Genomic DNA, 11,614 nt, shown 5'->3' on the forward strand with positions numbered 1-11,614 from the left:
TAAAAGGCAACAGGGGTGATGAGTCACCCCAGCAGTGTCAAAATATCAAAAACATGAACCTAACGCGATATGTTGACGCATGCGAATGATAGCTCTCCCTCCAATTAGAGAATAGACCAAACGACAGAAAGACACAACAACTGCAACTAAACGTATGAAGACTTTTTTGAACTAGTGGGGTGACTGGTTACCCCAGTTGCCTTCCGAAGGTTAAGGTTTCATAATACCACTTAAAAAAGAAAATTGATAAAGTTCAAAGGTGCCCCAACCATTTCGTTCAAAGCTGCCCCATGGGTATATTTCTAGAAAAAAACATAAATTTAATAACGGAACATACTTTTATATCGCAATTTCTTATCAAATCTTCATTGAAACTATTTAAACTTCCATATAGTAAACAAACCACTCACTATTTTATAAAACTACGTCCACAAAATCCTTAGAACCAAAATAAAAAAGTGCGAAATTGGCAGTCAAAAACAAAAAACCTCTTTTGCCGGTTAACCTACAGTTAGATATTAAAAATGAGATGTGACGGCTATGCGCATCAGTGCTGGCAATATAAATTATTATTTATACCATTGTAGCCTAAACCAGTGATTTTTAAATTCATTTGTTCTAAGCTGCCCCTGTCCAAAGCTGCCCCCCTCTCCCTAATTGTTATAGAAAATTGATGAAAATTAAATGTAGATCAGTCCTCGCTATACTAAGTAATCTGAGCTTCACCAACCTTAAAGTCGACTCTTGAAGCCAACCTGCAGACGCACGGCGTTCTGGGCGGTGGAGCACTGCCTTAGTATCCTCGGAGCTGATGCTGATTATGATGATGGTATACGGAGCACGACTACACTCGTGAACTATCACAAAAGGCTTTCGGTCTTTCGAAGAAATGAACTTCATAGACTCGATGAGCGCGTGACACACGTGTGTGCGGATTGAGCGTCCCAGGGCAACTGAGGCTTGCTCCGACATTGAAAGTTAGCGAAGAAAATATGCGACTACCTTCTAATATATTTACAAGGTCTGAACCATGTCTGAACAATGACATTTATAATTTCATGTCAACTTCATTTACAAATGACACATTTCACTTTTTAAAGGAAAATTGAGTTTCTATGCTTAAAAAAGATCCATATAAAACCTAGGTACTGCTTGTTGCTAATTAAGATACCGATTGAGATGCAATATTTTTTTTCATTGGGTGCATTAGGCGAAAAAAAAGGGCTTGAAAATGCTTGCTAGCGCTGAGAAACAAACTATATCTACAGTTGTCGGCAAGGCCGCGTTTGTAACTTCAATAGTGGCGTGTTTCATTCATTTTTAGCAGTGACAGCGCTTGCCGATTTGCTATCGTCATTTTGCTTATAAGCGCTTGCAAGCGCTTTTTTCAGCCAAAACTTGGCCGTTCTCACCGTGTTGTGGCAACAGCATCAGGCCACAACAAATATTGTCCTGAGGCGTAAACAGCCCGTGTCAATACGAGGCCAATATAAATTCTGTTTGTCAATTAATTAAACGTTGATCGTCATGGCGCTTGATGGCCTTTTGTTTGTTAGATTTCAAACCAATATGACCAATAGCCGTCACTTTAATATTAATTTTGCATGCCAAAAGGTGAAAGATGGAGATACTATAAGAAACTTGTAACACCTATGTATGTAAGCCTATGTTCGCAAATAAAAATGGTTAGATTTTATTAGATTTCTCAACACTAGACACAAAAAAAGAAAACCTAAAATACTTAATACACGTTCAAAAATCAAATCAAAGTGAATACCTACTTGCAGATTGAAGCGAAGAAGAAAATTGCAGCAGTTTTACGGTTTGTTAACAAAGTTATATTATTTTGTGTAGCTTATTGTGGTTGCGGCACAACCCGTACGAATTTCGGTCTTTCACGATATTATGTTCCCCTTTCATATATCGTATTTAAATTGTCCTAAGTTTTCCACTGGGTCACAAATTATCTCTACACCAAATTTCATCTAAATCGGTTCAGTAAAAAGCGTTAAAAACTAACTAAGTTACCTACACCATTTTCCCATTTCAAAACCTCACCGTCGCGATAAATAATATTTCTACTATCCAACCATTCCAATAAAAAAACAAATGCCAAGTTCAAACCTCGGATAGTTGGCCCAACTCAGAGTGGGTAAGTTTCTTCCATTTTCTGGGAGATCGGCCGCATCAATAGACCGGTCCCGATGTTGGAACTTTGGAAAAGTTTTTGACAAACTCGAGCGTCAGATGGCGGGCCTCATAAATACTTGGTGAGGCTGTAAAAAGTTTGGACACCATTATGGTTTGGGGTCCGAATGTTTTTCCGATGAAGTTTTGATTTTGGACGTGCCACTTATTTATTGCTTTTGGGAAAGAAATATGAAATATTTTGTATTTTTTGCTTATTGCAAAAGATCAGTTCTTTCGTTCGTTTCAGCCCAATGACATCCACTGCTGGACAAAGGCCTCCCCCAAGGACTTCCAAAATGACCAGTCCAGAGTTGCCCTTAACCAGGTACTTAAAATGTCTCTTAAAATGCTGTGCCCGATAGGGTCCATAATTGTATCTTAAAAAATCATACATACCACCTCTGTAACATTATGGATGCAATAAAGAATTGAGTATTGAGTACCTACTTCCCGCGAAATATACAATTTGGTGCTACCCTAATGTTACTATGAAAAGGATTAAAAAAAAAACAAGGAAGCTTATTTCATTATATTATCTAGTGAATTCAATAAAACAATGAATGAATACTATACATTTATATTTTTCTGAAATTGCATTTCTATAAGTTACATTTCTATATTAGTTTATAAAACAATAAAATTGTTAAACAATCAGTCTTTTTGAAGATAATTATCATAAAATTTCAAACAAATTCTAAAATTTTAAAATAACCCAAAAACTGCACAATTATTATTATGTAATCAATGGCTAATATTTGGCACGGTGAGAATTTGAAAATACACGGTTGGTTTTTCGTCGTTTCAGCCAAATGACGTCCACTGCTGGACAAAGGCCTCCTCCAAGGTTTTCCATAATGAACGGTCCTGCGCTGCGCATCCAGGCTCTTCCCGCGACCTTTACCAGATCGTCGGTCCACCTAGTAGGAGGCCTGCCCACGCTACGTCTTCCAGCCCGTGGTCGCCACTCGAGAACTTTCCTGCCCCATCGGCCATCGTCTCTACGAGCTATGTGCCCCGCCCACTGCCACCTTATTTTAGCAATTCTGAGAGCTATGTCGGTTACTACTGTCTTGCTTAAATAAAGATCCGCAGGGAAACTCCGAGCATAGCCCGCTCCATCGCCCTGTGGGTGACCTTGAGCCTTCTTATGAGTTAATAAGTTGGTTTTTCATTTATGAGTATTAAATAATTAATAGCCCTATACTCTCAGAATTTATAGGTTAGAATATCCATGCTTCTACGCTTCAAATTAGAATGAAAACTGTATTAATAAGGTATAAAATACATAATTTTTCGATCATTTACATTTTGGCAGTGTTCAATTGTTCATGGCTAGCATTGTTGGTTTGCCAAAATACAAAATAACAATAATTGCAAAGACTGTATTTATTTTACCGCTAAGATAGGTAGTATATTTTCTGTGATTTTTTTACAAACCGTTTATTGACTGATTAACTCGGGCTCATGCCGGCAAAGTTGAATCAAATTCATCTTTTTCTTTAATTATTTAAAAAAAAAGTAATTATTTATCTACACTTAGATCTATTTATGTACAATTCATCTTAAAAGTACAAAAATATTAAATAGCTACAGTGATACAGTTCTTCCAGGGAAATTGATTATGTTTCGATTTTAAAACATTAATTACTTTTATTTCAATTCAATCAATACTATAAATTGTAAATTAATTAATTTTTTAACGTTTGCGTATTTGACATTTATATTTTCTGTACATTATATTGTATTGAGATCAAAAAACTTATTCCTATTTTCTGTTCTGGTAACACACGTTTTCTCTACAGTTGTAATGAACACAACCCTTCATATATTTATTAGAACTAGACTTCAAACGTTTTCCAGCTACCTGTGATGTGGTACTCTGCAGGCCTCTGAAAAAATAACACAACAATGAAAATTTGGAACTTCATACTAAGTATCTAAAAGGATATTATTTCCACCTCTCGCTCCCTCCGATACAGCTTGACTGCCAGTAAAAACTCAACTAATGAAGGGCAAGTTTGTCCCCGGGGAATGTTAAATTTAAATTGGAGACGCAACAAAATTGATCAGAAGAACTCAAGAGGAGTTCGAAGTGAAAGGAAATAAGGTGGGAATGTTAATAACCTACATAATTAGAAAAACATGATCACTTACTTCTTGGTACACTCTTCAATGTAGTTGTTCGAGAAACGCAATCACTCTCTTCTGATTCAGATCGCATTTGAAAACTCGTTTCTGTAATTAAAATGTTTCAGTAAATTTAACAGTAATACCAATACATCATCTATGTAAATGAGAAATCTGATTCTACTATTTTATTAAATTTCACCAATAATTTGAATAAAAACAAAGCCGGCACATTTCATACTTCACTAGGCATAATTTGTAACATAAGTTTTAAAATATATTATTTATTGTTTTCCTAGTATTACTTACCACTGTCATATCTGGATTTGCTATTACTCGGTAGATGAGCCCGACTCGGCACCTCTTGGTTATCAACGTGACCAAACGTTCGGAAACCAATCGCAAATTGTGCATACGGACTGATTTCATACAGTTCTGAAAACAAACAAGAATTTGAAGTCGGACTTAGTGCACAATCATTATAATCATCATCGTCAGGCCATTGTTTCCACTGCAGTAGCACGCATGAACCTCTAAAGTTACCAGAAGTAAATAAAGGATTTAACCTATTCTCCCCACGATAGCTAGACGATTAGAAAAGGACTGATTTTCCCATATTATTGACCCTTTTGTAACATTAAAAGATTGGGAGCTACATGGCAGATAGTACCACAAAATGGGCAAGGTATAACCACACATTTTAAACTATCCGACTCTAAGATTCAATGTGACTTCACTTACCATGCTTATTATCAGCAGTCAAATGAACTGGTGTACTATAAACTCTATTGTTGACTTCGGCTGGCATACTTTGAGGAGTGTTTACCGTAGCATTACTACGTTCAGATTTGCATTCAGCTGTTAATGAGTTACGATACTCTGTTAGATGACGGTGGCTGTAAAAGAATAAAAAGAATAAAATGTCAAAATAAAATTAGGGTTTTTCATCACTAAATTCTAACTACGAACTTATTCTGAGTTTGTAATTTGAACTTTAATACTTACTTATGTCTTTTCACGAGTATGTATACACAAGTTAGCGAGCAAATCATAAGTAATATTGAACTGCAAATGATTACCAGCATATTCAAGTCAAAGAAATCTGATGGAGGTCCAATTGACTCTGAAAGAAGAATTTCAGAATATAAAATCCTTCTTCACAATAAAACTCCTTGTTTCATTCTCACAAAAGACAGCATACCTCCTAATAGAGTAGTAGTAGCATAATTGTATAAAGAAGTAGAAACTCCTGCAGCGTTTTCAGCAGATACCCGTATTTGGTACCACTGGGCTGGTGTGAGGTCTCCGATCACAAATGAATTCGGTTGGTTGAGGATGGAAGGCGAGTAGTGGCTCCACGTCTGGTCAATGTGAGGCTGGAATATATAATAAGGGTAAAAACTACCTACAAATAGGTAATACAATTTCTTCAATAAAATAAAATTGTCTTTAAAATGTGACTCCTAAAAGGCTTCACATTAAAGGTAGCCTTCGAACTAAGCGTCACAGACGCAGCGTCTTGAGCTTTGGCCTTAAAGGTAGCCTTTCGAAGCGAGTTAGTGACGCGGCGTTGGTGGCACAAGACCAAAGCTAAAGACGCTGCGTCTGTGACGCTTAGTTCGAAAGGCTACCTTTAAGACTTCAATAGTATGCACAACCTTTTACAAAAATTTCTTCTTCTAAACACCTATTGTGTACCTATTGGATTTTATCATTATTTCCAAGTAAGAGTAAAGGCCGTAGCACATTATTTTATCAATCCGGAATCCGGATTGTAATCAACTCGAGACGGTCAGTGGAGTACGTTTGACCAGTAGGTCTAAGAAAACGACGATGATAATATTTGATTTGATACGACGCAGAAAAATTGTATTGTGTTACAGACAAAAGCGAGCTGCGAAGTACGTGAAAACAATTGACAGCTTTTTTTCCTTTTTTTCTTTTTTTTATAAAAATTTATCGAATCAGCCAGTATGCTGAGCATGGAGGTATTAAACATACCCCCCCACTTGAAATCACTTAGGGATTTCAAAAAAAAAGTAAATTAAACCTCTTCAAGAGGAAAAGAAGAAATAATAAAACACTGCACGCATTCTTACAGGGACAGTGAAAATTAAATTATATTGCACTATAGCAACAACTTAAAAGTCGCAAGGATAAGTACTTGCATTAAAACAAAATGAACGAATTAATTAGTTAAGAAACAAAAATAAAACTTTCCTAGAACTATATACATAATACACCTCAAAGCGGGGAAAAAACCTTTGAGTTTCGTTAAGATACCGTTTCGCTCCTATGAAATTTCTACCGCAGTCACTGATTATGAGCCTGCACAGTCCACGGCGTGAAACAACCTATCAAGGGCTGCTATAAAAGCTGGAGTCGACAAGTCAGTAACAACCTCCAATGAACAGCCTAAACTGCCAAGCAGACCATAATGCAAACGTAAGCCTTATAAGTGCGAGCGTTACGTCTAGTGCTTTCTTTGACAGTGAAAGGTCCGGCGAAATCTATTCCAATATTTTGAAAACAACGAGCTGGTTGTACTCTCGGGCCTAGAAGGTCTCCCATTAAGGGGTGTGCTGGTAATTGCTTGACCTTGAAGCATTGTGACACATTTCGCAAGTCTGGATCTTATCATGTTGCGAATACCAAGAATCCAGTATTTTCTTTGTTCCAATTCTGAAAGACACGCGGCCCACAGTGTAAGTATACCCGGTGGTAGTGATCAATAATTAGCTTCGACAAATGACAGTGCTTCGAAAGCAGAAATGGGTGAATCGCTGTTAATGGAAGCTGCGCATTACGCAAACGCCCCCCCACATGCAGTAATCCAGCTTCATCAAGGAATGGACTGAGCTTGAGCAGCGATTTGTTACATCTGGAACTGGAGTTGGTAGCAAAAGAGTCCAGGACTTCAGAAAAATGGCGTCTCTGTTCATTATGAATAAGAACAACCAGTGAGTTCTCAAGTTCCGTGGTAGTCAAATCCGTGTTATGTTCACGATCGTCCCTTTTCTTTTTCAAGTTGCCGATGAACCGAAGGCACCATGCTAGAACTCGCTGAGAATGTAAAAAAGATGAAGATCTTTCCACAAGCTCGCTAATCGCATCAACATTACTTTCCTTTGACGCAGTTAAGGTATGAGAAGCCGCCGGTTTCAATTCGGGTACAATATCTGGAGGGCTGATATCCGTTTGCACGGGCCACAACGATTTCTCAGTCACAAGCCAAGCAGGACCATGCCACCAAACTTGGTGAGAAACAAGCTGGGAACAGCGAAATCCACGGCTGCATAAATCCGCAGGGTTATCATGCGTTGCTACGTGCTTCCAGTTATCAACACTGAGATCATCCGTAATTTTTACGACTCTGTGAGCAACGAACATTTTCAATTTGTGTGGTGCTGTATTCAACCATGTAGTTGAGTGAACTACTTGCCGAGGTATACTGATACTAGATAAATTTGTCAGTTTTCGTACGAAATCTTGCCATTTCTGTAACATTTCAGTAGAAACTGGTTCGTCCCAGTCCAGTTGTAGACGCCACAGTTCTTGTATAAACATCTTGGCCAATAATACCACTGGCGTTAGCCATCCGAGTGGATCATAAATTCTTGCCACACTCGAGAGAACAATCCGCTTGGTACAAGCCGGGTTCATTTCTAAATGAGTGTAAGTAAACTTGTCATTGAGTGGGTCCCACTGAATGCCCAGAATTTTGAGTGTACATTGATTTTCTTTATCACAAAACGCTTTAGGTGTTTGACGATGATCAGCTGGAAGATGTGAAAGAAAATCAAGAGAATTACTGCTCCATTTACGTAGCTCTAATTTTCCACAATCGAGTAAGTTTATTAGCTCGTCTTTTATTTCTAAGGCAACGTCCACCGACGGAGCTGTCACCACGATATCATCCATAAAGGTGTCTTTGAGCAATGCAGTTGCTGCACGAGGCCATTGCTCACCATGATCCTGAGCCAACTGATGAAGTGTACGAATAGCCAAATAAGGTGAGCTACTCACACCGTAAGTCACAGTGTTTAATTCAAATTCACTCACAGTCTCTTCCGGTGAGTCTCTCCAGAATATATGTTGATATTGTCTGTCCTCGGGACGCAGATCAATATTTCTGTACATCTTAGATATTATTATGTCAACTGTAAAAACTATACCATCCAGCCGAAGTGCTGTGATAATATCAACAATGTCATTCTGTAGTTTCGGTCCAGTATAAACAATATCATTTAATGATTTTCCATTTCCAGTCTTCGCGCTAGCATCAAAGACTGCACGGAGTTTTGTGCTGCTGCTCTCCGGGCGAATTACACAATGATGTAGTATGATGTTTCCATTCGGACCTGAAGGTGAATCCACTAAAGTCATGTGTCCCAAATCAGAATACTCTTGCATGAACTGAACATAGTCAGCTTTCAACTGTTGGTGACGAATAAGTCGCTTTTCCAAATTATGCAAGCGAGACATAGACATTTGATGCGAAACGCGATCTTCAAGTGGATCCTTAAGCATTATAGGTACCACATAACGACCATCTGAGTTTCGCCTTACAAGATCAGAAAACATGTTTTCACACTTCACGTCTTCTGGGTTAACAATCTTTACTATAGGAGGTTCTTCAACTTCCCAGAAACGCTTGACTACATTGTCTAGGGCAAGTGTAGAAGCGAAGAGAGAGGTGGTTGAAGTTGGTGGTCGACAAGAAAAATCCAATTTTCCACTGATCACCCATCCGAACACGCTGTGAAGAGCTACTGGCAAGTCAGAGCCAAAAAACAAACGTTGGCCATCATAGATGTTATGAAATAACTCTGCTCCAAGCAACAGATCAATTTCTGCAGGTCTATCAAACTGATTATCAGCTAACACCAAGTGTCTAAAAGAATCTCGAACGTGTGAAGGTACTTGCGCTGTTGGCATTTTATTTGTAATGGTATCCATTACGATTGGTGAGATTTCAAACCGAGGTTCTTCAGATAAACAGGGGTGGATAACGCATGACGTCACACCTTTCACCTGGTGTACAGTATTTTGTCCTAGTCCAGCAACTGTAATCCTACAGCGCCGCAATGGCAAGCCAAGCCGCTGAGCGCACGAAGAAGTCATGAAACAATCTTGGGCTCCACTATCAATAAGGGCTCGAACCTTAATCACACCGCTGGGACCACGAGCTTGAACAACACATGTGCCTAAAATCACTTGCGATTGGCCATGAGTTACATGGGCACTAGCATTCACTGCATTCACTGAAGTATCAGTGTTAGGTAACTGCTTGACAGTCAAAGAGGTACTGGGGCAAGCAGTCACATCCTCATGAAGTAGTGTGTGATGACGTTGCTTGCATTTTGAACAATTTGATTTAGAAAAACAATTATCTACCTGATGGTTCAGGCGTAAACAATTGCTGCAAAGGTTTTTTCTTTTAATAAAACTTAATTTATCAATGGTTGACATTCCATGAAAAACTGGACATTTGTAAATAGAATGATGAGAATAACCACAACATGAACAGTCAGGGAATTTATTTGATGCTGAATACACCCCTGCGTTCAAGTCTGGTTCAGAATTACAATCCTTCCCGTGATCATCAGAAGTCAAATACGGCCCTGTGCATGAGTTCGACCCTGTCTCTGAACACAATCCCGAATCAATAGGAAAAGAAGAAGATTTGTGATTATAATTTGTTTTAGGTTTTGCACCCTGCTTAGAATTTGAATTTTGATAATTGTTTGTTTTAGTAGAATGACCGCAGGCTTCTAAAATTTTGATGTAATTTACCAAAAAAGTTTTTAAGTCTTCAAACTCAGGTACTATATTTCCAACCTTAAAGTTCTCACTCTCAAAACGCTCACGGGTTTGAGAATCTAATTTCTTGGATGCAAGATAGAATAAAATAAATTCACCCAAATTTGAAATTTTCATTGCTTTTAAAGCATTAACAGATTCTACTAGCAAGTTAGTTAACTTTTGCAATTCACTGAAACTATTTGTTTTCAATGGTGTGAAATTAAATATTTTTTCCAAGTAATTGACAGCTAAAATTCGTTTGTTATCATATCTTTCAATCAATGCGTTGAAGACAATTTCATAATTATCAGCAATTACTGGTATGCTTTTAACTATTGACAATGCAGATCCAGTGAGACAAGAAAGCAAATAATGATATTTCTCAATAGTACTGAGGTTTGCGTTTTCATGAATTAAAGAAAGATATGTGTCATAAAATGTTCGCCATAACTCAAGATTACCATCGAATTTTGGTAGGTCAATTTTTGGCAAACGAACCTGAGAACATTGTTTTGGTGACGCGAGGTCACTGACCTTACTCACAGCCGCGGCAGAACTTGACACTAACGACGGCAACACCTCGTCAGCCACCGAAACAACGGAATAATACAACAAATCAAATGATTCTACCTTCTTGTAATCAATTTGTGTGTCTGGATTAATTGTTAAAATTAACCGGTTTATTTCGTCTGTAATTTCGACAAATTCAGTTCGAATAGCATCTATGCGCTTGAAACGACTTTTAAATATCGCAAGTTTGCTCCTGTCTGTGGTAATATGTTGAGATAAATCGTACAATATTTGAATCTCACGAAATACATACTCCCGACGAGTATTCAGTAAAGTTAACTTTGAATCATCATCCATTTTGGATATTGCCTATACGACAAAATGTTAAGTTATCAACGATGGAAATGAGTGTGAAATGACGAGTTATTATTACGATTTTACGATATAATTGACAAGTAAAACTGTGTTTGCTTGAGTCAACGTTTAAATAACGTAAAAGTAAAACAATAAAGATTGAATTGATCATGAATATTGCCAATACGACATAATGTTCAAGTTTTCAACGATGAAAATTAGTGTGAAATGACGAGTTATTATTACGATTTTACGATATAATTGACAAGTAAAACTGTGTTTGCTTGAGTCAACGTTTAAATAACGTAAAAGTAATACAATAACGATTGAATTGATCATGAATATTGACAATACGACCTAATGTTCAAGTTTTCAACGATGAAAATGAGTTTGAAAAGACGAGTTATTTATTACGATTTTACGAAATAATTGACAAGTAAAACTGTGTTTGCTTGAGTCAACGTTTAAATAACGTAAAAGTAATACAATAAAGTTTGAATTTTCGACTTACGAAATTAACAATGGCGTGCTAAAAAGTGCTACCTGGAAATTTTAGAGTTTTCGATGAGCGTTTTTTATTGACTGTAGAATCCAAAGAGCTATTCGTGCTCGAAATGACCACAAAAAA

General features: G+C 37.5%; 1 long non-coding RNA gene across 1 annotated transcript in view; it reads right to left on the reverse strand.

The window, feature by feature from the left end:
- Positions 1-319: 319 nt before the first annotated feature.
- LOC135083314 (uncharacterized) overlaps positions 320-11,614 on the reverse strand; it is a 155,800-nt gene continuing 144,505 nt past the window's right edge. Inside the window, exon 2 of the long non-coding RNA XR_010259571.1 lies at positions 320-653. This is a non-coding gene — a long non-coding RNA (uncharacterized LOC135083314). The remainder of the gene's footprint in view (positions 654-11,614) is intronic.

This window comes from Ostrinia nubilalis, chromosome 23, assembly GCF_963855985.1.
Source record: "Ostrinia nubilalis chromosome 23, ilOstNubi1.1, whole genome shotgun sequence".
Taxonomy (NCBI): Eukaryota; Metazoa; Arthropoda; class Insecta; order Lepidoptera; family Crambidae; genus Ostrinia; species Ostrinia nubilalis.